Source organism: Tamandua tetradactyla, chromosome 20 (genome assembly GCF_023851605.1).
Source record: "Tamandua tetradactyla isolate mTamTet1 chromosome 20, mTamTet1.pri, whole genome shotgun sequence".
NCBI classification, from domain to species: Eukaryota; Metazoa; Chordata; class Mammalia; order Pilosa; family Myrmecophagidae; genus Tamandua; species Tamandua tetradactyla.
In genome coordinates, this window is record NC_135346.1 from 10,974,863 (window position 1) to 10,999,427 (window position 24,565).

At 38.4% G+C, this 24,565-nt stretch overlaps 1 long non-coding RNA gene across 1 annotated transcript; it reads left to right on the forward strand.

Annotated features, from left to right (window-relative positions):
* Positions 1 to 814: 814 nt before the first annotated feature.
* LOC143664438 (uncharacterized) lies at positions 815 to 23,496 on the forward strand. The gene is made up of 3 exons (XR_013166418.1): positions 815 to 934; positions 2,807 to 2,983; positions 22,658 to 23,496. It is a non-coding gene; the product is annotated as an uncharacterized LOC143664438 (long non-coding RNA).
* Positions 23,497 to 24,565: the final 1,069 nt, after the last annotated feature.

The following is a 24,565-nucleotide window of genomic DNA, read 5'->3' on the forward strand; positions in this document are numbered from 1 at the left end:
TCCCACCTCACAGATGTGACTGGGTGATGTGGAAACCCAAGGAAGCCGACTGCAGCCAGTCAGAAGGGCCAAGACCTACATTTCGTTTTTCAGGGTAATAAGATGTAGTAATAAAGAGTTCATATAGGGCGGGCCATGGTGGCTCAGAAGAGTTCTCGCCCGCCATGCCAGAGACCTGGGTGAGATTCCTGGTGCCTGCCCATGTAAAAAAAAAAAAAGAAATTCTATATAGGCTGGAGATAGAGAGACCAGAGATGTAATTTTTGGAGCTGCCACATACTAATTATGGCAGCTCCTACCCCAACCAATTTCCCCAATCAAAAACTGGTACCATAAGCCACCATGTTCAGGCAAAAAATTCAGGAGTCATTCTTAATTGTCCCCTCTCATCATAGCCAACAGAAAGTCTTGAAACCTCTTACTTCTAAAATATATTCTAAATTCATCCATTTATCTCTTCCACGGCTACCGCTCCAGTTCAGGCCATCAAAAAGTCTTGCCTCTAAAGCTTCGATTCCTTTCTAACTGGCAACATGTTTTCACTCTTGTCTTCTACGGTCCAGTTCTCCACACCACAGCCAGCATACTGCTTTTATGATAAAAGTCAGACCTTGTCCCGTCTCTGTTTAGAAACACTCTGATACTGGCATACATGTTTGTATACCAATGTTCATAGCAACATTATTTATAATAGCCAAAAAATGGAAGCAACCCAAGTGTCCATTAGTGGACAAGTGGATAAACACGATGAATGGAACTACATGCAATGGAATATTCTGTGGTCATAAAAGGACTGAAGTTCTGATACATGCTCCAACATGGGCGAACTTGAAGTCATCATATTGAGCAAAATAAGCCAGACACAGCAGGACAAGTATTATCTGATCTCACTTATATCAAATACCTGGGAAAAGTAAATATATAAAGAACAAAGGTAGATTCCATTTTACCAGGGGCTGGGATGGGTGGGGGGAGGGTAGTTATTGCTTAAAGGGTACAGAGTTCCTGTGTGGAGTAATGGAAAAGTTTTGGTAATCAATAGTGGTGTTAGTAAAAAGACATTGTGAACATAATTAATACCTCTGAATTATACATACCGAAATGGTTACCATGGGAAATTTTGTGTTGCATATATGTTACCACGATAAGCTTTTTTTTGTTTTTTTTTTGCATGGGCAGGCACCGGGAATCAAACCTGGGTCGCCAGCATGGCAGGTGAGAACTCTGCGTGCTGAGCCACCGTGGTCCAGTGGCTTTTTTTAAATGGTTAAAAAAAAAAAAAAAAAAACATACTCTGACTGTTTCTACATTGCACTGAGAATAAAGTTCAAGCTGCTTGCCACTAAAGACTCTGGGCTGCACGTGATCTGGGCCTTGCCAACACCTCTGCCTGCATCACTACTCACGTTGAGCGCTGGTTTCCGCTCCTGCTGGGCTCCTCTCTCTCATTCAAACCCCTCGAGCTTGGGTCCTTACCTTCCAGCCTTTGCCCCTGCTGCTCTTTTGCCTAGTACACTCCCTTCCCAGAATTTTAAACTCTAGGTTCCTTCTCGTCTCTTGCATCTCAGCTCAGATAATCACCTTCTCAGAAAAAGTATGCACCCACCATTCAATGTAAAGAAGACATCCACTGACCACCCCTCTTTATTCCAGCATCCTCATTTATTATCCCCTTGGCACTTACCACTCTTTAAAATTAATATTTATTTTTATAAGTATATTGTCAGCCTCCCCAGCCCCCAACCAAAATGTGAGCTCCGTGAGAAGAGACATTTGGAAGCGTGTCTTTTTCCTCAATTCCCTGAGTTCAGAACGGTGTTTGGCACATAACAGCCTATTCAAGTATGTGCCGAATGAATGAAGAAGTAAATGACACTATTGACTCAATTTTCCTGCTATGAAATATAAACCTTTTGGGAAAACTCATATTTCTAACATTAGCCCTCACCAATATCTTTTACAGCTCTTCTGGAATTTGATAACCAGTCTTTAAAATGCAAGTAGCGTATTTCACATTTCATTTTCTGCAGGGAGGCCCTGAAGAGAATTCATTTATATTCCTACTGCTGCTAAAGGGATAGGCAAGTTGATAGCATTGCATAATTATTGCTATGGAACTTTAAAGCTGTCCAGATCTCTTGAAACCAAATTGTGAGCTTTCACATAAGAAACTACACTCATCTAAAGAAAAAATTTGAATATGTTAAGCCCTTAAAAGTTGTTCAGACTTTTATCATATAATATTTTTACTCTGCAGAATGCTTCAAGGCCTGTTCTCTTCATGGTCAGTGAGTTACCTCTCTGTTCAGGCCAAACTGAGTGAGGTCAAATGGCAGGATCATAGTACAAATGGAAATGCTCTGACTCTTGTATTGTGCAGCCCCCGTCCCTCCAAAGTCTAACCTGTAACCACATTTGGGCTCATGGACCTCACTGTGCCACTTGCTGCCCTGGTGTCTTGAGACGTGCCTGTAGTTATGGCAGTGGATACTGGAGGGTGCCACACTAAGTGTGCATACCCGCTGCACTGGTGTGGAAGGGTTTATGTACCCTAGAAAAACCATGTTTTGATCCTGATTGATCTTGTGGGAGCAATGGTTTCTACTAATCCCTATTCAGTGCTATAGCCTGGAAACTTGATTGGCTTGTGTCTCCATAGGGACGTGACTCAATCAATTGTGGGTATTAAACTTGATTGGATGGAGACGTGTCTCCACCCATTCTACATGAGTCTTGATTAGTTTACTGGGATCCTATAAAGTAGGAGACATTTGGGACAGAGCGCCTTTTTTTGAGAACCCTGCAGAACCACGAAGCAGAGAGTCCACCAGCCGGAGACTTTTGGAGGTGAAGTAAAATGCCTCTGGGGGAGCTTCGTGAAGCAAGAGGCCTGGAGAGAAAGCCAGGAGATGCCATCATGTTCACCATGTACCCTTCCAGCTAAGAGAGAAATGCTGAAAGTCATCAGCCTTCTTGAACCAAGGTATCTTCCCCTGGATGCCTCAGATAGAACATCTCTATAGACTTGTGTTGTTTATTTTTTTTAATTTATTTTATTTATTAAACATCCCAACATACAAACACAAACATTCTTACCATATGATCATTCCACTTTTATGTATATAATCAGTAATTCACAATATCATCACATAGTTGTATATTCATCATCATGATCATTTCTTAGAACATTTGCATCAATTCAGAAAAAGAAATAAAAAGAAAATAAAAAAAAACTTCATACATTCCATACCCCTTACCCCTCTCTTTCATTGATCACTAGCATTTCAATTATAGACTTGTTTTTTAAAATTTTTTTTTATTTTAACATTTGTTCCCCCTATTATTTGTTTTTATTCCATATATTCTACTCATCTGTTGACAAGGTAGATAAAAGGAGAATCAGACACAAGGTTTTCACAATCACACATTCACATTGTGAAAGCTATATCATTATACAATCATCTTCAAGAAACATGGCTACTGGAACACAGCTCTACATTTTCAGGCAGTTCCCTCCAGCCTCTCCGCTACATCTTGAACAACAAGGTGATATCTACTTAATGCATAGGAATAACCTCCAGGATAACCTCTCAGCTCTGTTTGGAATCTCTCAGCCATTGACACTGTCTCATTTCACTCTTCCCCCTTTTGGTCGAGAAGGTTTTCTCAATCCCTTGATGCTGAGTCTCAGCTCATTCTAGGATTTCTGTCCCACGTTGCCAGGAAGGTCCACACCCCTGGGAATCATGTCCCACGTAGACAGGGGGAGGGTGGTGAGTTTGCTTGTTGTGTTGGCTGGAGAGAGAGGCCACATCTGAGCCACAAAAGAGATTCTCTTGGGGGTGACTCTTAGGCCTAATTTTAAGAAAGCTTGACCTATCCTTTGTGGGGTTAAGTTTCATATGAACAAACCCCAAGACTGGAGGCTCAGCCTATAGCTTTGGTTGTCCATAGTGCTTGTGAGAATATCAAGAATTCAACTTGGGGAAGTTGAATTTTCCCCCATTCTCACCATTGCCTGAAGGGGACTTTGCAAATACTTTTTTATTCACTGTTCAAATCAAGCTGGGATTTATTGGGGCATCACTCTGGACAAACCAACAAAATCTCATGCCCTACTCAAGGTTCCATGTACTTATGGTGTTCAATTAAGCTGTACAGATTTGTTTTGTGACATTTTCTTGGCCTTAGAACTGTAAACCTTGCCCCTTATTAAATTCTTTTTAAAAGCCATCCCATTTCTGGTATGACGCATTCCGGCAGCTAGCAAACGAGAACACCTGCTGATGAGTCAAGTCCTGCCAGCTAAGCGTGCTGCAGGCGCCCCACTGCTCCGCCCAGTGCCCATTTACATGGGGTCACATCATGCCACCTGGGAAGGGGGCTCATGAGGAAGACAGATGCTTGTTTCTCCACTCTTTGGACAAAATGATAATCTGAGGCCAAGGTGTCATTGCCTTGGGCAAATAATGCCTCACAGGGATTCAACAACAAAAATAGCCATTTCAGATTTTACTCAAGGTTCCCTTTCCATAAATTCGAACACAACAGCAGGGATGAGCAGGGTCACCCTCCACTCTGGTTTGGAACCGATAATGTTGGACTAAGCCTGCACCCTCCACTCGCTTTCCCAAAGGAGGATTCTTTCTCAGACTTCCTTTCTTCCAAAAGTAACTGGGGCTCCTTCAGCCCACGTGACCTCCAGACACATAGAGAACACAGAGTTCTAAAGGTGCCTCTTTAGAGTCAATAATGAAATCAAACTAATAATTATAGCCAAAATTTATTTTCTACTTAAGGTGTGCTCGGCACTTAACTAAGATCTTATAGTCATTAACCTATGAGGTTAAAAACTGTTTTCATCCCAGGAAATGAAGGCTTGGAGAGCCTTAAAAACATGCCCAAACTCTAGTCATCTGTAAACTCTATTATGTGAACTGGAAGGTAAGACAAATCAAAGATTTACAGATATTTATTTTTGGATTTATCCTGGATTTATTAAACTCTATCAGCTACAGGGTTTCCAAATATTTTCTCTCATTCTGTAGGTTATCTTTTCACTTTCTTGATAAATCATTTTTCTCTGTTTTTCCAGTTTATTTTCTTTAAAAAAAAACATTTTTATTGTGAAATACATGCAGAACAGTGATAAATTTCAAAGTACAGCTTAACAAGTAGTTTTTAGAGAAAATTTCAAAGTATAGTATGGGTTACAGTTCCACAATTTCAGCTATTTCTTTCCAGCTGTTTGAATACACTAGGAACTAAGAAGAAATATCTATACAATGATTCAATAATCATAATCATTTGTTAAATCCTGTATTTTCTGTGACATTCTCTCATTTGATCATTCTTTCAATCTTCAGGGATATTTGAGCAATGACCATTCTAACCTCTTCATGTTGAAAAGGGGTGTCCACATTATGGGGTAGGAGAATACAGCTGGTGAATGTTCTGGGAGAGATGGTAACCCTGGGTTTCAGGACCTATGTGGCATAGGAACAATCTGGAGACTTTACGTTTCTGAAAAATAAACTTAGTGAGTGAAACTTTTATAGAGTCTAGGATAAAGCCCTTTAGGCTTTTCAGGACGACTGTTTTTTGGGGCTTAGCATACCGTGGCAATTTGTGATATCTAGCTGAAGCTTGCATAAAAGTAACCTCCAAATAGCTTCTCAACTCTATTTGAACACTCTCAGTTCACGGAAACCTTATTTTGTTACATTTCTTTTTCACTTTTTGGTCAGGAAGGCATTGTTAATCCCAGGAAGCTAGGGCCAGGCTCATTCCTGGGAGTTGTATCCCACATTGCCAGGGAGACTCACACCCGTGGAAGTCATGTCTTACCTAGAGGGGAGAGTAATGAGTTTATTTGCCAAGTTGGACTTAGAGAGAGAGGGGCTACATCTGAGTAACAAAAGAAGTTCTCTGAAAGTGACTCTTAGGCATAATTATAGGTAGGCTTAGCTTCCCCATTACAAAAATAAGTTTCATAAGAACAAGTCTCAAGATTGAGGGCTTCGCTTATTAAATTGGGAGTCCCTAATGCTTGAGAAAAATATCAGGAATTTCACAGGTGGGGAAGGAGTTAATAGTTCCATATTCTTTCTTCAGTCCCACAAAGGACTTTGCATAGTTTTTTATTATCTCCCCAACATACTCTGGGATGTATCCGGGTATTACATTAAGATACACAGAATTACAAGAGCTCATTCTCTATTCTAGGCTCTCTGTGTGTTTCAGGTAGGCTCTGTGTGTTTCAGGTTGTTTAAATGCACTGGCCAGACAGGTTAAATGACAATGTGTGCTACAGAAAATTTAAATTTTGTTCATGCCTTTCTAGTTGTCCATTTCATCTACATTGTTGTATTTATTGGCATAAAGTTGTTCATAGTATCCTGTTATTACGTCCTTTATTTCTGTGGGGTCAGTGGTTATGTCTCCTCTTCCATTTCTGATCTTATTTATTAGCATCCTCTCTCTTCTTCTTTTTGTCAATCTTGCTAAAGGCCAACAATCTTATTGATTTTCTCATAGAACCAACTTCTGGTTTTATTGATTTTCTCAATTGTTTTCATGTTCTCAATTTCATTTATTTCTGCTCTAATCTTTGTGCTTTCTTTCCTTTTGCTTGCTTTGGGGTTAGTTTGCTGTTCTTTCTCCAGTTCTTCCAAGTGGACAGTTAATTCCTGTATTTTTGCCCTTTCTTCTTTTTTGATATAGGCATTTAGGGCAATAAATTTCCCTCGTAGCACTGCCTTTGCTGCATCCCATAAATTTTGATATGTTGTGTTTTCATTTTCATTTGCCTCGAGATATTTACTGATTTCTCTTGTAATTTCTTCCTTGACCCACTGGTTGTTTAAGAGTGTGTTGTTGAGCCTCCACATATTTGTGAATTTTCTGGCACTTTGCCTATTGATTTCCAACTTCATTCCCTTATGATCTGAGAAAGTGTTTTGTATGATTTCAATCTTTTAAAATTTATTGAGACTTGCTTTGTGACCCAGCATATGGTCTATCTTTGAGAATGATCCATGAGCACTTGAGAAAAATGTGTATCCTGCTGTTGTGGGGTATAATGTCCTATAAATGTCTGTTAAGTCTAGCTCATTTATTGTAATATTCAAATTCTCTGTTTCTTTATTGATCCTCTGTCTAGATGTTCTGTCCATCAATAAGAGTGGGGAATTGAAGTCTCCAACTATTACGGTAGATGTGTCTATTTCCCTTTTCAGTATTTGCAGTGTTTGCCTCACGTATTTTGGGGCATTCTGGTTCGGTGCATAAATATTTATGATTGTTATGTCTTCGTGTTGAATTGTTCCTTTTATTAGTACATAGTATCCTTCTTTGTCTCTTTTAACTGTTTTACATTTGAAGTCTAATTTGTTGGATATTAGTATAGCTACTCCAGCTCTTTTCTGATTCTCATTTGCATGGAATATCTTTTTACAACCTTTCACTTTCAACCTATGTTTATCTTTGGGTCTAAGATGTGTTTCCTGTAGACAGCATATAGAAGGATCCTGTTTTTTTTTTTTTAATATTCTTTTTTTTATTAATTAAAATGAATTAACAAAACAATTAGAAATCATTCCAATCTACATGTACAATCAGTAATTCTTAATAACATCACATAGTTGCATATTCATCATTTCTTAGTACATTTGCATCGATTTAGAAAAAGAAATAAAAAGACAACAGAATAAGAATTAAAACAATAATAGAAAGAAAAAAAAACAAAAAAAACAAAAACAAAAAACCTATACCTCACATGCAACTTCATTCAGTGTTTTAACATAATTGCATTACAATTGGGTAGTATTGTGCTGTCCATTTCTGAGTTTTTATATCCAGTCCCGTTGTACAGTCTGTATCCCTTCATCTCCAATTATCCCTTCTCTTTTTTTTTTTTTTTAATTAACGGAAAAAAAGAAATTAACCCAACATTTAGAGATCATACCATTCTACACATGCAATCATTAATTCTTAACATCATCACATAGATGCATGATCATCATTTCTTAGTACATTTGCATTGGTTTAGAAGAACTAGCAACATAACCGAAAAAGATATAGAATGTTAATATAGAGAAAAAAATAAAAGTAATAATAGTAAAATCAAAACAAAACAAAACAAAACAAAAACCTATAGCTCAGATGCAGCTTCATTCAGTGTTTTAACATGATTACTTTACAATTAGGTATTATTGTGCTGTCCATTTTTGAGTTTTTGTATCTAGTCCTGTTGCACAGTCTGTATCCCTTCAGCTTCAATTACCCATTGTCTTACCCTGTTTCTAACTCCTGCTGAACTCTGTTACCAATGACATATTTCAAGTTTATTCTCGAATGTCCGTTCACATCAGTGGGACCATACAGTATTTGTCCTTTAGTTTTTGGCTGGATTCACTCAGCATAATATTCTCTAGGTCCATCCATGTTATTACATGGTTCATAAGTTTATCTTGTCTTAAAGCTGCATAATATTCCATCGTATGTATATACCACAGTTTGTTTAGCCACTCTTCTGTTGATGGAGATTTTGGCTGTTTCCATCTCTTTGCAATTGTAAATAATGCTGCTATAAACATTGGTGTGCAAATGTCCGTTTGTGTCTTTGCCCTTAAGTCCTTTGAGTAGATACCTAGCAATGGTATTGCTGGGTCGTATGGCAATTCTATATTCAGCTTTTTGAGGAACCGCCAAACTGCCTTCCACAGTGGTTGCACCATTTGACATTCCCACCAACAGTGGATAAGTGTGCCTCTTTCTCCGCATCCTCTCCAGCACTTGTCATTTTCTGTTTTGTTGATAATGGCCATTCTGGTGGGTGTGAGATGATATCTCATTGTGGTTTTGATTTGCATTTCTCTAATGGCCAGGGACATTGAGCATCTCTTCATGTGCCTCTTGGCCATCCGTATTTCCTCTTCTGAGAGGTGTCTGTTCAAGTCTTTTTCCCATTTTGTAATTGGGTTGGCTGTCTTTTTGTTGTTGAGATGAACAATCTCTTTATAAATTCTGGATACTAGACCTTTATCTGATATATCATTTCCAAATATTGTCTCCCATTGTGAAGGCTGTCTTTCTACTTTCTTGATGAAGTTCTTTGATGCACAAAAGTGTTTAATTTTGAGGAGTTCCCATTTATTTATTTCCTTCTTCAGTGCTCTTGCTTTAGGTTTAAGGTCCATAAAACCGCCTCCAGTTGTAAGATCCATAAGATATCTCCCAACATTTTCCTCTAACTGTTTTATGGTCTTAGACCTAATGTTTAGATCTTTGATCCATTTTGAGTTAACTTTTGTATAGGGTGTGAGAGATGGGTCTTCTTTCATTCTTTTGCATATGGATATCCAGTTCTCTAGGCACCATTTATTGAAGAGACTGCTCTGTCCCAGGTGAGTTGGCTTGACTGCCTTATCAAAGATCAAATGTCCATAGATGAGAGGGTCTATATCTGAGCACTCTATTCGATTCCATTGGTCGATATATCTATCTTTATGCCAATACCATGCTGTTTTGACCACTGTGGCTTCATAATATGCCTTAAAGTCAGGCAGCGCGAGACCTCCAGCTTCGTTTTTTTTCCTCAAGATGTTTTTAGCAATTCGGGGCACCCTGTCCTTCCAGATAAATTTGCTTATTGGTTTTTCTATTTCTGAAAAATAAGTTGTTGGGATTTTGATTGGTATTGCATTGAATCTGTAAATCAATTTAGGTAGGATTGACATCTTAAGTATATTTAGTCTTCCAATCCATGAACACGGTATGCCCTTCCATCTATTTAGGTCTTCTGTGATTTCTTTTAGCAGTTTTTTGTAGTTTTCTTTATATAGGTTTTTTGTCTCTTTAGTTAAATTTATTCCTAGGTATTTTATTCTTTTAGTTGCAATTGTAAATGGGATTTGTTTCTTGATTTCCCCCTCAGCTTGTTCATTACTAGTGTATAGAAATGCTACAGATTTTTGAATGTTGATCTTGTAACCTGCTACTTTGCTGTACTCATTTATTAGCTCCAGTAGTTTTGTTGTGGATTTTTCCGGGTTTTCGACGTATAGTATCATATCGTCTGCAAACAGTGATAGTTTTACTTCTTCCTTTCCAATTTTGATGCCTTGTATTTCTTTTTCTTGTCTAATTGCTCTGGCTAGAACCTCCAACACAATGTTGAATAATAGTGGTGATAGTGGACATCCTTGTCTTGTTCCTGATCTTAGGGGGAAAGTTTTCAATTTTTCCCCATTGAGGATGATATTAGCTGTGGGTTTTTCATATATTCCCTCTATCATTTTAAGGAAGTTCCCTTGTATTCCTATCTTTTGAAGTGTTTTCAACAGGAAAGGATGTTGAATCTTGTCGAATGCCTTCTCTGCATCAATTGAGATGATCATGTGATTTTTCTGCTTTGATTTGTTGATATGGTGTATTACATTAATTGATTTTCTTATGTTGAACCATCCTTGCATACCTGGGATGAATCCTACTTGGTCATGATGTATAATTCTTTTAATGTGTTGTTGGATACGATTTGCTAGAATTTTATTGAGGATTTTTGCATCTGTATTCATTAGAGAGATTGGTCTGTAGTTTTCTTTTTTTGTAATATCTTTGCCTGGTTTTGGTATGAGGATGATGTTGGCTTCATAGAATGAATTAGGTAGTTTTCCCTCCACTTCGATTTTTTTGAAGAGTTTGAAGAGAATTGGTACTAATTCTTTCTGGAACGTTTGGTAGAATTCACATGTGAAGCCATCTGGTCCTGGACTTTTCTTTTTAGGAAGCTTTTGAATGACTAATTCAATTTCTTTACTTGTGATTGGTTTGTTGAGGTCATCTATGTCTTCTTGAGTCAAAGTTGGTTGTTCATGTCTTTCCAGGAACCCGTCCATTTCCTCTAAATTGTTGTATTTATTAGCGTAAAGTTGTTCATAGTATCCTGTTATTACCTCCTTTATTTCTGTGAGGTCAGTAGTTATGTCTCCTCTTCCATTTCTGATCTTATTTATTTGCATCCTCTCTCTTCTTCTTTTTGTCAATCTTGCTAAGGGCCCATCAATCTTATTGATTTTCTCATAGAACCAACTTCTGGCCTTATTGATTTTCTCTATTGTTTTCATGTTTTCAATTTCATTTATTTGTGCTCTAATCTTTGTTATTTCTTTCCTTTTGCTTGCTTTGGGGTTAGCTTGCTGTTCTTTCTCCAGTTCTTCCAAATGGATAGTTAATTCCTGAATTTTTGCCTTTTCTTCTTTTCTGATATAGGCATTTAGAGCGATAAATTTCCCTCTTAGCACTGCCTTTGCTGCGTCCCATAAGTTTTGATATGTTGTGTTTTCATTTTCATTCGCCTCGAGGTATTTGCTAATTTCCCTTGCAATTTCTTCTTTGACCCAGTCATTGTTTAGGAGTGTGTTGTTGAGCCTCCACGTATTTGTGAATTTTCTGGCACTCTGCCTATTATTGATTTCCAACATCATTCCTTTATGGTCCGAGAAAGTGTTGTGTAAGATTTCAATCTTTTTAAATTTGTTAAGACTTGCTTTGTGACCCAGCATATGGTCTATCTTTGAGAATGATCCATGAGCACTTGAGAAAAAGGTGTATCCTGCTGTTGTGGGATGTAATGTCCTATAAATGTCTATTAAGTCTAGTTCATTTATAGTAATATTCAGATTCTCTATTTCTTTGTTGATCCTCTGTCTAGATGTTCTGTCCCTTGATGAGAGTGGTGAGTTGAAGTCTCCAACTATTATGGTATATGAGTCTATTTCCCTTTTCAATGTTTGCAGTATATTCCTCACGTATTTTGGGGCATTCTGATTCGGTGCGTAAATATTTATGATTGTTATGTCTTCTTGTTTAATTGTTCCTTTTATTAGTATATAGTGTCCTTCTTTGTCTCTTTTAACTGCTTTACATTTGAAGTCTAATTTGTTGGATATTAGTGTAGCCACTCCTGCTCTTTTCTGGTTGTTATTTGCATGAAATATCTTTTCCCAACCTTTCACTTTCAACCTATGTTTATCTTTGGGTCTAAGATGTGTTTCCTGTAGACAGCATATCGAAGGATCCTGTTTTTTAATCCATTCTGCCAATCTATGTCTTTTGATTGGGGAATTCAGTCCATTGACATTTAGTGTTATTACTGTTTGGATAATATTTTCCTCTAACATTTTGCCTTTTGTATTATATATATCATATCTGATTTTCCTTCTTTCTACACTCTTTTCCATATCTCTCTCTTCTGTCTTTTTGTATCTGACTCTAGTGCTCCCTTTAGTATTTCTTGCAGAGCTGGTCTCTTGGTCACAAATTCTTTCAGTGACTTTTTGTCTGAGAATGTTTTAATTTCTCCCTCATTTTTGAAGGATAATTTTGCTGGATATAGGAGTCTTGGTTGGCAGTTTTTCTCTTTTAGTATTTTAAATATATCATCCCACTGTCTTCTAGCTTCCATGGTTTCTGCTGAGAAATCTACACAAAGTCTTATTGGGTTTCCCTTGTATGTAATGGATTGTTTTTCTCTTGCTGCTTTCAAGATCTTCTCTTTCTCTTTGACCTCTGACATTCTAACTAGTAAGTGTCTTGGAGAACGCCTATTTGGGTCTAATCTCTTTGGGGTGCGCTGCACTTCTTGGATCTGTAATTTTAGGTCTTTCATAAGAGTTGGGAAATTTTCAGTGATAATTTCTTCCATTAGTTTTTCTCCTCCTTTTCCCTTCTCTTCTCCTTCTGGGACACCCACAACACGTATATTTGTGCGGTTCATATTGTCCTTGAGTTCCCTGATACCCTGTTCAAATTTTTCCATTCTTTTCCCTATAGTTTCTGTTTCTTTTTGGAATTCAGATGTTCCATCCTCCAAATCACTAATTCTATCTTCTGTCTCTTTAAATCTATCATTGTAGCTATCCATTATTTTTTCTATGTTTGCTACTTTATCCTTCACTTCCATAAGTTCTGCGATTTGTTTTTTCAGTTTTTCTATTTCTTCTTTATGTTCAGCCCATGTCCTCTTCATGTCCTCCCTCAATTTATCGATTTCATTTTTGAAGAGGTTTTCCATTTCTGTTCGTATATTCAGCATTAGTTGTCTCAGCTCTTGTGTCTCATTTGAGCTATTGGTTTGTTCCTTTGACTGAGCCATATTCTCAATCTTTTGAGCGTGGACAGTTATCTTCTGCTGCTGGCGTCTGGGCATTTATTCAGATTTCTCTTGGTGTTGGACCCAGCAAGGTTGTAATATTTTTCTGTGAAATCTCTGGGTTCTTTTCTTCCTATCCTGCCCAGCAGGTGGCGCTCGCGGCACACGTTTGTCTGCGGGTCCCACCAGTAAAAGGTGCTGTGGGACCTTAAACTTTGGAAAACTCTCGCCGTCCCGGGGGTTCGCTAGCCGAAGCGGCTTGAGCCGGCCCGGGGTCCGAACGCAGGGAGGGTGTCCGAACGCAGGGAGGGTTGCTGGTCGCCGCAGCCAGGGAAAGAGCCCGTCCGAATTTCCTAGTCGGCCCTGGGCAACAAGCGTGGCCGGAGGGCGCCAGCGGCAGCGGCCCGCCCGAGAGAGTGCACGTTCCCCGGGAGTCACGGGGTCACCGTTCTCCGCGGCCTGGGGGTTTCCGATCCAATTCTCTCTGTTGGTCCGGGGGCTGCGCGTGGTGTGGGCGCCAGTCGCCTTGGTTTCAGGGGACCACCTCTCCAATTCTCCCAGCCGGCCCGGGAAGGGGGAAGGGAGTAACTCCGGCCGCTTGCCACCCCGCCCGGTAAGGCCCGTGCGCCTCGGCGATCTCACCCGAGCTGCTTCTCTCAGCCAGCCAGCCGTTCCAGGATGGGGTACGCTGTCTTTTTTATCTCTGTTGTGGCTTTGGGCGCTTTCTGTATCGTTTCTACTCCCCTAGTAGGTGTCCTGGAGAAGAAACTAAGATCCGCGCGTCTTACTAAGCCGCCATCTTCCAGGAAGTCGAAGGATCCTGTTTTTTAATCCATTCTGCCAGTCTATGTCTTTTGATTGGGGAGGTCAATCCATTAACATTTAGTGTTATTACTGTTTGGGTAGTACTTTCCTCTACCATTTTGCCTTTTGTATTTTATATATCATATCTAATTTTCCTTCTTTCTACACTCTTCTCCACACCTCTCTCTTCTGTCTTTTCGTATCTGTCTCTAGTGCTCCCTTTAGTATTTCTTGCAAAGCTGGTCTCTTGGTCACAAATTCTCTCAGTGATTTTTTTGTCTGAAAATGTTTTAATTTCTCCCTCATTTTTGAAGGACAATTTTGCTGGGTATAGAATTCTTGGTTGGCAGTTTTTCTCTTTTAGTAATTTAAATACATCATCCCACTGTTTTCTCACCTCCATGGTTTCTGCTGAGAAATCTACACATAGTCTTATTGGGTTTCCCTTATATGTGATGGATTGCTTTTCTCTTGCTGCTTTCAAGATCCTCTCTTTCTCTTTGACCTCTGACATTCTGACTAGTAAGTGTCTTGGAGAATGTCTATTTGGATCTATTCTCTTTGGGGTACGCTGCACTTCTTGGATCTGTAATTTTAGGTCTTTCATAAGAGTAGGGAAATTTTCAGTGATAATTTCATCCGTTAGTTTTTCTCCTCCTTTTCCCTTCTCTTCTCCTTCTGGGACACCCACAACACGTATATTTGTGCGCTTCATATTATCATTCAGTTCCCTGAGTCCCTGCTCATATTTTTCCATTTTTTCCCTATAGTTTCTGTATCTTGTCAGATTTCAGATGTTCCGTACTCCAGTTCACTAATCCTAACCTCTGTCTCTTGAAATCTACCATTGTAGGTTTCCATTGTCTTTTTCATCTCTTCTACTGTACCTTCCATCCCCATAAGTTCCGTGATTTGTTTTTTCAGACTTTCCATTTCTTCTTTTTGTCTGTTCCTTGCCTTCTTCATATCCTCTCTCAATTCACTGATTTGGTTTTTAATGAGGTTTTTCATGTCTGTTCGTACATTCTGAATTAGTTGTTTCAGCTCTTATTTCTCATCTGAGCTATTGGTTTGTTCCTTTGACTGGGCCATATCTTCAATGTTCCTGGTGTGATTTGTTATTTTTTGCTGGCGTCTAGACATTTAATTACCTTAATTAGTTTATTCTGGTGATTGCTTTCACTTCTCTTACCTACGGTTTTCTTGCTAGATGAATTTGTTGTGTATCTGTTCTTTGACCTTCAGTTCAGCTTTTTCCGGACCTCTAGCTTAGGTTGTGTTTAACAGAGGATAATTTTTCAGTTCTTGTTTCTTGCCCTGCTTGTACGGTGCCTTTTCCCTCTCCACCCTTAGGAGGGTCTACGTAGGTATTATAGACTCCAGCTGGGTTTTCCCGGACTAAACTGGCCTCCTATCAGGGGGAAGGAGTCACCTGGGTCAGTTTTCCCTGAGGGTGAGACCCAGCAGGCTAAAAGACTTTCCTGTGAAGTCTCTGGGTTCTGTTTTTCTTATCCTGCCCAGTATGTGGCGTGTCTGCCTGTGGGTCGCACCAGCAAAAGATGTTGCGGCACTTTTAAGTTTGGAAGACTCTCCCTGCTGCGGGCATGGTGGAGACGGAGGAGAGGTTGTAGGCTGGTTTTAATGGCTTCAAATTGCCAAGCCCTGGGGTCTGAATTCCTTGAGAGAAGGATTCCACCTGAGTTGGGCTTCACCCCTCCCCTGGGGAAGGCACAGGTGGGAGACAGCCCTGAAAGCAGTCAGTTTCTGCCTATGCCTGGGGCAGTTGCAGCCCGAGAAGTCCCTCCGCTAAATCCAGAGGCTGCCAAGTCTCCGTAGAAACACAGCCACCAAAATCTCTGTTTCCTCCCCTTTCCTCTTTTCCGTGAGCCTAATGAGTGAACTCCACCTTGACCAGGTTTAGAGTCTCCTTCCTTTCCCTCTGGGAAGCGGTGTGTCGGGGAGGGGCGCCAGCCGCCGGCCGCCGCGGCTTGGGGAACTCACAGTTTTGGGGAGGCTTGCAGCTGGTCCAGCTGGTCCAGACTGGGGTACGCTGTGTGTCCGGTCACTGACATGGCTCTGGGAGCTGTTCTGTACTGTTTCTGGTTATTTAGTAGTTGTTCTGGAGGACGAACTAATTGCTAAGCCACCATCTTGGCCCCTCCTATTCCAAAAATTTAAATTTTGAACAAAATAAACACCTCTTCCTTTGATCTCACACAGAAGGTAAAGCTTTTAAATACAGAGATTTAATAATGCATTTTGATGCACAAAAGCTTTTTATTTTGATGAGGTCCAATTAATCCACCATCTAATTTTGTGGCTTGTGCTTTTGGTATAAAGAATCCATTGTCTAAAACAAGGTCATGAAAATATTCCCGTGTTAGGAGTTTTACAGTTTTACTTCTCATATTTAGGTCTTGGATCCATTTTTAGTTAATTTTTGTACTAATAGTGTGAGGCAGGGGTCAATTTTCATTCTTTTGCATGTGGATACCCAGCTTTACCAGCACTATTTGTTGAAGAGTGGATGCATTCTGTAGATTTGTCAAAAAATCATTTGGCCATAAATGTGAGGGGTTATATTTCTGTACTCTCAATTCTATTCCTTTGGTCTGTGTTTGTCCTTGTGCCAGCACCACGCTATTTTATTACTATAGTTTCAAGTAAGTTGTGAAATCATGAAGTGTGAATTCTCCAACTTCATTCTTGATTTTCAAGGGTTTTGGCTATTCAGGGTCCTTTACTTTTCTATATGAACTTGATGATTGGCTTTTCCATTGCTGTGAAGAAGGCTGTTGGGATTTTGATTGGGGTTGCATTGAATCCCTACATAGCTTTAGATAATATTGTCATATTTACAATAATTAGTCATCTAATCCATGAATGCAGAATGTCTTTTCATTTATTTAGGTTTCCCTTAATTTCTTTCAGCAGTGTTTTGTTTGCAGCATACAAGTCCTTGGTTTAATTTATTCCTAGATATTTTATTCTTTTAGCTCTATTCTTTTAATTTCTATTGTGAATAGAATTGTTTTCTTAGTTTCCTTTTTGGATTGTTCATTGCTGATATATAGACACACCACTAGCTTTTCCATGTTTGATTTGATGCCCTGTCACTTTGCTGAATTTGCTTATTAGCTCTAGTAGCTTTCTTGTAGATTCTTTGGGATTTCTATATGCAGGATCCTATCATTAGCAAATAGGGAAAGTTTTCCTTCTTCCTTTCCAATCTGGAGGCCTTTTATTTCTTTTTCTTGCCTAGTTGCTCTGGCTTAAATTTCCAGTGTAATGGTGTAAAATAGCAGTGATGAAAGCAGGTATCCTAGTCTTGTTTCTGTTCTTAGAGGGAAAATTTTCATTTTTTTAACCATTGACTAGGATGTTAGGTATGGGTTTTTCATATATGCCCTTTATTGTGTTGAGGAAATTGCTTTCTGAGTTTAATTTCCACTTATTTGTGAATTTTCCAGTTTTCCCTCTATCATTGATGATTAGTTTCAGTCCATTGCGGTTAGGGAGATACTCTGTGTAATTTCAAGCATTTTTAATTTATTGAGAGTTGTTTTATGACCTAACATATGGTCTATCCTAGAGAATGATCCGCATACACTAGAGAGGAATGTACATTCCGCTATTGTTGGGTGAAGTGTTCTGTACGCGTCCTTTAGGCCTATTTCATTTATAGATTGCTCAAGTATTTTATTTCCTTATTGATATTCCGTCCGATGCCCCACCCATTATTGAAAGTGGTATATTGTAGTCCCCCTTCATGAATATAAGTACTTGCTTCATGTATTTGCGGTTCTTCTCTTAGGTGCACATGTATTTATAATTGCTATATCTCCTTGATGAATTAACTCTTTTATCAATATCTGGGGTCCATCTTTGTCCCTCGTAATGGTTTTGACTTTAATCTATTTCACCTGATATTGCTATAGCCACTCCAGTTCTCTTTCATGCTATTTGCATGGAATTTTTCTCCCTCCTTTCACTTCCAACCTTTGGGTCCTTTACTTTAAGGTGATTCTCTCATAAACAGCACATAGCCAGGCCATACTTTAAGAATTCATTTTGCCAATTTATGCCTTTTGACTGGTCAGTTTAACCCATTAACATTTAAAATTAACTACTGATAATGCAGGGCATTCTTCTACCATTTTGCTATTTAGTTTTTTATAAGCCTTATACATTTTTGTCTCTCAGTTCTTCCATTCTGCCCTTTTTTGCATTTAATTTACGTTTTGTAATGAACCATTTAGAGTCCCTTATTTCTTTCTATGCATATTATATATATATTTTTATAGTAAATACACAACACATGCTGATGGATTTATTCTTTCAGGCAACATTTGCTTCCAAGTCCTTCTTATTTTTTGCTTTTTTTTAATTCAACATAACAATATACAAACACAAACATTCTTACCATAAGATCATTCCATTTTTACATATATAATCAGTAATTCACAATATCATCACATAGTTGTATATTCATCATCATGATCATTTCCTAGAACATTTGCATCAATTCAGAAAAAGGAATAAAAAGAAAACAGAAAAAAATTCATGTATACCAAACCCCTTTCCCCTCCCTTTCATTGATCACTAGCATTTCAATCTGCCAAATTTATTTTAACATTTGTTCCCCCTATTATTCATTTATTTTTAATCCATATGTTTCACTCTTCTGTTGATAAAGTAGATAAAAGGAGCATCAGATACAAGGTTTTCACAATCACACAGTCACATTGTGAAAGCTATATCATTGTACAATCATCTTCCAGAAACTCGGCTACTGGAACACAGCTCTACATTTTCAGGCACTTCCCTCCAGCCTCTCCATTACACTGTAACTAAAAATGTGATATCTATTTAATGCATAAGAATAACCTCCAGGATAACTTCTCTGTTTGGAATCTCTCAGCCCTTGATACTTTATTACTTTATTTTGTCTCATTTCACTCTTCCCCCTTTTGGTCAAGAAGGTTTTCTCAATCTCTTGATGCTGAGTCTCAGCTCATTCTAGGATTTCTGTCCCACGTTGCCAGGAAGATCCACACCCCTGGGAGTCATGTCCTGCGTAGAGAGGGGCAGGGCAGTGAGTTTTCTTGTTGTGTTGGCTGGAGAGAGAGGCCACATCTGAGCAACAAAAGAGGTTCTCTTTGGGGGTGACTCTTAGGCCTAATTTTAAGTAGGCTTAGCCTATCTTTTGCGGGGATAAGTTTCATATGAATAAACCCCAAGATTGAGGGTCCGCCTATTGCTTTGATTGTCCCCACTGCTTGTGAGAATATCAGGAATTCTCCACATAAGGAAGTTGAATTTTCCCCTTTTCTCACCATCCCACAAGGGGACTTTGCAAATACTTTTTTATTCACTGTTCAAATTAAGCTGGGATTTATTGGGGCATCACTCTGGACAAACCTACAAAATCTCATGCCCTACTCAAGGTTCTATGTACTTATGGTGTTCAATTAAGCTGTCCACATAAGTTCTATTAGGAAATACACTAGTCAAAATATAAATTTTGTACCAAATGAACATTGTTTGCTTTAGTCTCACACCTAAGTTAAAGTTTGTGCATTTTTTTTTTGATATTTTCTTTGTGGGCTTAAATGTAAAATTTTAAATCTATAACAAATTGCTTGGTATGAATTTAATTTAACTTTAATAACATACACAAACTATGTTCCTGTAGCACTCCACGCCCCTTCTACATTGTTCTTGTCATAAATTACATCTTTATGCACTGTGTGTCCAAAACCATAGATTTATCATTACTTTTTATGCAGTTGCATTTTAGATCCTGTAAGAAACAAAAAATGGAGTTACCAGGCAAAAATGGCATTTATAATTGCTCATATAGTTAATTTTATTGGAGAGCTTTATTTCTTTATGCAGCTTCAATCTACTGTCTAGTGTCTTTTTCTTTCAAACTGAAGAACCCCTTTTAGCATTACTTGAAGGGCAAATCTAGTGGTGACTCAGCTTTTGGTTTTGTGGGAATGTGTTAATCTCTCCCTCATTACCAAAACTCAGTTTCACCAGATAAAGAATTGTTGTTTGGCAATTATATTAAAATATATTTGAATATATTGCCCCACTGCCTTCTTGCCTCCAGGATGCTGGTAGAAGTTGGCATTTAATATGATTGAGGCTCCCTTGTACATGCTGCATTGCTTCTTTCTTGCAGCTTTTAGGATTCTCTTTTTGCCTTTGGCATTCTACAGCTTGAATATATTGTGTCTGGGTGTGGATTTATACTGTTTGAGTTTCTTGGATATGTATATTCAAATTTTTCATTAAATTTGGAAAGTTGTGAGCCATTTTTCTTTTAATATTCTTTCTGCACCTTTCTCTTTTTCTTCACCTTTTTAGGGATCCCATAACGTGTATATTGCTATGCTTGATGCTGTCTCTTAGGCTCTGTTCAGTTTCCTTCATTCTTTTTCCTTTCTGCTCCTCAACCTGAATCATTTCAATGATTTTATCTTTGAGTTCACATATTTTTCTTCTTCCAGCTCCAATGTATTGTTTTTTGTTTTTTGTATTTTTGGCATGGGCAGGCACTGGGAATCGAACCCAGGTCTCCAGCATGGCAGGCAAGAACTCTGCCTGCTGAGCCACTGTGGCCCACTTCAATGTGTTTTTGAAGCCCTCTAGGGAATATTTAATTTCAGTTATTATGAAATATAACTGCTTCAGTATTTCTTTTTGGTTCCTTTTTAAAATTTCTATCTCTCTATTAAAATTCTCACTTTGTTCATAAACCATTTTTTTAATATCCTTTAGTTCTCTGTCCATGTTTTCCTTTTAGCTCATAAAGGATATTTGAGACCATTTTTTAAAGGTGTTTGTCTGTAATTTCCAGAGTCTTTTTTTTCTTGATGGTTTCTGATTTTTTTTATTTTGCTCCTCTGCATAGGCCATCCTTTCCTGATTATTTGTATGCCTTGTAATCTTTTGTTATACATTAAAAATACATTCACTCCATGTGACATAGGGGTTATACTGCTTTCTCTGGAATGGGGACCAAGGACTCACACTGAGAGCACAGGTTGGCTGTGCACTGAGCCAGAGAAAAGATGGGGAAAGGGACAGCAAGGGCACCATGAGGTTTTCCTACAATTTTGAAGTTGTCTTTTCCTTGATTCACACCTCATCCAGTTACTGCAGCAACTCTTTAATTATTTTCTGAGAAGGATGGTTCTGCCCATTTTTTCTAGTTGATTAAAAATTCTGTGGGGAACAGACCTCTCCCTCCAGCATGTTGGTGACACTGATAGTAAACAAACATGGGGTTCTCTGCCCAATGTACATAATAGCTAATATATGACACCCAGTTTCAAAGAGAGAAAGACTTTATTGCCATGTGAAGCAAGGAGATCAGATGGCCTAAAAATCTGTATCCCTGGACTGCAGTAACTCTGATAGTTTCATAATATCAAAAGATGGGCAGGTTTTAGGATAATGAGTATAACAGCTCAAGATGACAAAATTAGAACTTATCTAATCATTGGGCATGTGCAGACTGATACATGCTTAATCACAGAATGTATGTAAGAAAATGTTGGCCTCAATATGATGATGGGCATGATTTTTACTTTTATAATGAGGCATAGGTCACTTATAGTTTAAAGTTTAATTACTGTGCATGTCAGGAAGGCCAATTTTGGTTAGACCCAGTTTTGTTTAAAAGACAGTTTAGAAATTGGGAAGGGTTCGTCCTGGGCTGACTCAAGTCCCTTCATTAATAAATATTTGGGGTTGCTTTGTGATCGCAAGACTCCAAAGTTCTAAACAGGATAAGGTGGTACAAAGGAACCCAGCAAGAGGTTTTTACAATCACAAGATAAAGGTTGTATAGGTATACAATCATTATCAAAGATCAAGGCATCTGGGTTACAGGTCAGTAGGTTTTAGTAATTTTAGGTATATCCTTTAGGGTATTCTACAATATATAAGAAGGTAAGTAAAAGGCATCTATATAATGATTCATCTTAATTATTTCTTAATTCTTAATTTCTCGGTTACAATGTCATTATTCTTTTGAATTTTAACTCAACTATTGTTTGATTCAAATAATATGTGCATAACTTATCTATTACTGCATAATAGATTACCCCAAAATTTAGCAGCTAAAAACAAGAAACATTTATGATCTCTCACAGTTTCTCAGGGTTAAGAATCAGGTTGTATGAGTATAATTAACAGTGGTGAATTATGGGTGTGATTATGTTTGAAGGGGAAGTTTAGGGCCGTGTATGTCACTAGAAGGAGAGCCAGAGGATGAAACCTGGGACTACACACCATAGCGAGCCCTGTTGGGGACAATGATGGTGGTTAATTGTAGAAATATAAGAATGTGCTTACATTAACTAGAACAAATGTACGTCATTATTATAACAGGGCGGTATATGGGAAAACATACAACTCATGCAAACTATGGACTATAGTTAATAGTAATTTTGAATATTTTTTCATCAATAGTAACAAACGTACTGTACCAAGACTAAGTGTCAATAATGGAGTGGTTATAAAGGGGTATGGGATTTTTCTTTTTGGAGCCATAAGAATATTCTCAAATTGTGGTGATGCATGCACAAACTCTGTGATTATATTGTGATCACCGATTGTACACTTTGAGTGGACTGTATAATATGTGAATAAAACTATCTTTTTTTTTTTTTTTTTTTTTTAAAGAATCAGGTTGCAGCTCAGCTGGGGAGTTCTGGCTCAGAGTTCCTCAAGAGGTTCCTGTCAGAGACGGGGGCTGCAGTCATCTCAAGATTCGTCTCATGTTGAGCTGCTTCCAGCCTCCTGGTTTCAAAGAGAGAAACAACATGGCTACTGGCTGGCCTCAGCCCCTTGCCACATGGTCCTTTCACAGGGCTGCATACAAAACAGCAGTCCCCCTTTTCCAGTAGGAGTGATTAAAGAGAGAAACAGAGATATTATCCAGAATGGAAGTCAGAGCCTTTTGAAAGGACGTGCCAGCACCTCTGCTGTGGCTGTGGGTCACCCAGCCCAACCCTGGAACCATGAGGGCAGGGCCTACGCCAGGGTCCACTGCAGGAGACCAGCCGTGGTTTGTGTCACCTCGGAGGCTGGCTACCGCTGCTGCTAGGATTCAAGCCCCTTTAGTCTAGAGTTCTAACCCTGAATCTGCTATCTGCCATGTAAACCAGTTTCATTTTCTCTTATATTCAAAATAGGGACATGCTAATTGAGACTCGTGAGGGATAAAGGGTCTCAGGTAACTCATTCAGTCAGATTCTTGAGCTCTTTTTTTAATGGTGTGACTTAAATAATGACATTCAGGTAACAATCAAGGTCCATCTAGAAAGGAAGGCCCTGGACCAGTTGTTCTTTTCTTCCTGCACGTGGGATAAGCCGTTTTTGATGAATGGTTTATTTTCCTCTTAAGCTCTGCAACTTCTTTGATAGTCTATTGAATTGCTTTTCAAGAGTGTTTCCTGATGACCCTGAGAGTGTTTCCTGATATTTCCCTCCTGTTAAAATAAAGGCTTCCACCTCCTTTGATCAGCACACTGGTCAACATTCTTCTCAGTAAAACCCTTCATTTATTTTGAAATACTAAAACGGTATTTTAGTGTTGATACAAGAAACAAGTTTACTTTCAAGAAGCTTCTTTTTCCTTTTCAGCTACCACCAGAAAATGACAGTTGCTTGAGATAAAATGTTTAGAAAGGATTCAGTACATTTCTGAAAGCAGAGCCATACATCTTCAGGAAGCAAAGACACTGAACAGTAAATATAAATGAAATGACAAATACCTGTATTTAACATTTGTATCAATTTTTTAAATCTACTGTGTTTTATGGAAATGTCTTATTTCCTGTGTAACGCTTGCTAGCAAGGTTAGTTTCCCCTTCCGTGTTTTTATTTTCAATTTAGAATACAGTCACTATTGAATACTGCTTATCCAACAGATTACATTAAAAAATGTACACTTAGGGTTTTTTTTCTATCACTAAGCCACTACTATTATAAAAAGGAGTATGCTGCAATGTTAAATTTAGCAGGACAAATTCTTAAAGGTCTTACCTGTGCTGTCCAATAAGATAGCATTAGCTATAGGTACCTGCTGAGAGCTTGAAGCATGGCTAGTCTTAACTAAAATGTGCTTTCAACAAAATACACATTTAGCATGAAAAGAAAAATGTAAAATGTCTCAATAATCCCTCTGTTGATCACATGTTGAACTGACATTCTTAATATCTTGAATTAAGTATATTATTAAAATTATTTTCATCCATTTTTTACTCTTTAATATGCAAGGTTGCCAGATAAAATACAGGACACCCAGTTACATTTGAATTTCAGATGTCTCTGCCCGGGGCATACTTAGCCTCAAAATGTCTTGGTTGTTTATCTGAAGTTCAAATGTAACTGGATGTCCTGTATTTTTATTTGCTTAATTTGGCAGCTCTATTAAAAAGGCTACTAGAAAAGTTTAAGTTACAAATATCAGTCGTTATTCTATTGGCCAGCGCTGCCTTAGAATAATTTACCTGCTTTTTTTTTCATTGCTAATCAATTACTGAGTCACCTCTATGCAGAAATAACTAACCTGAGGCAAATATGTAA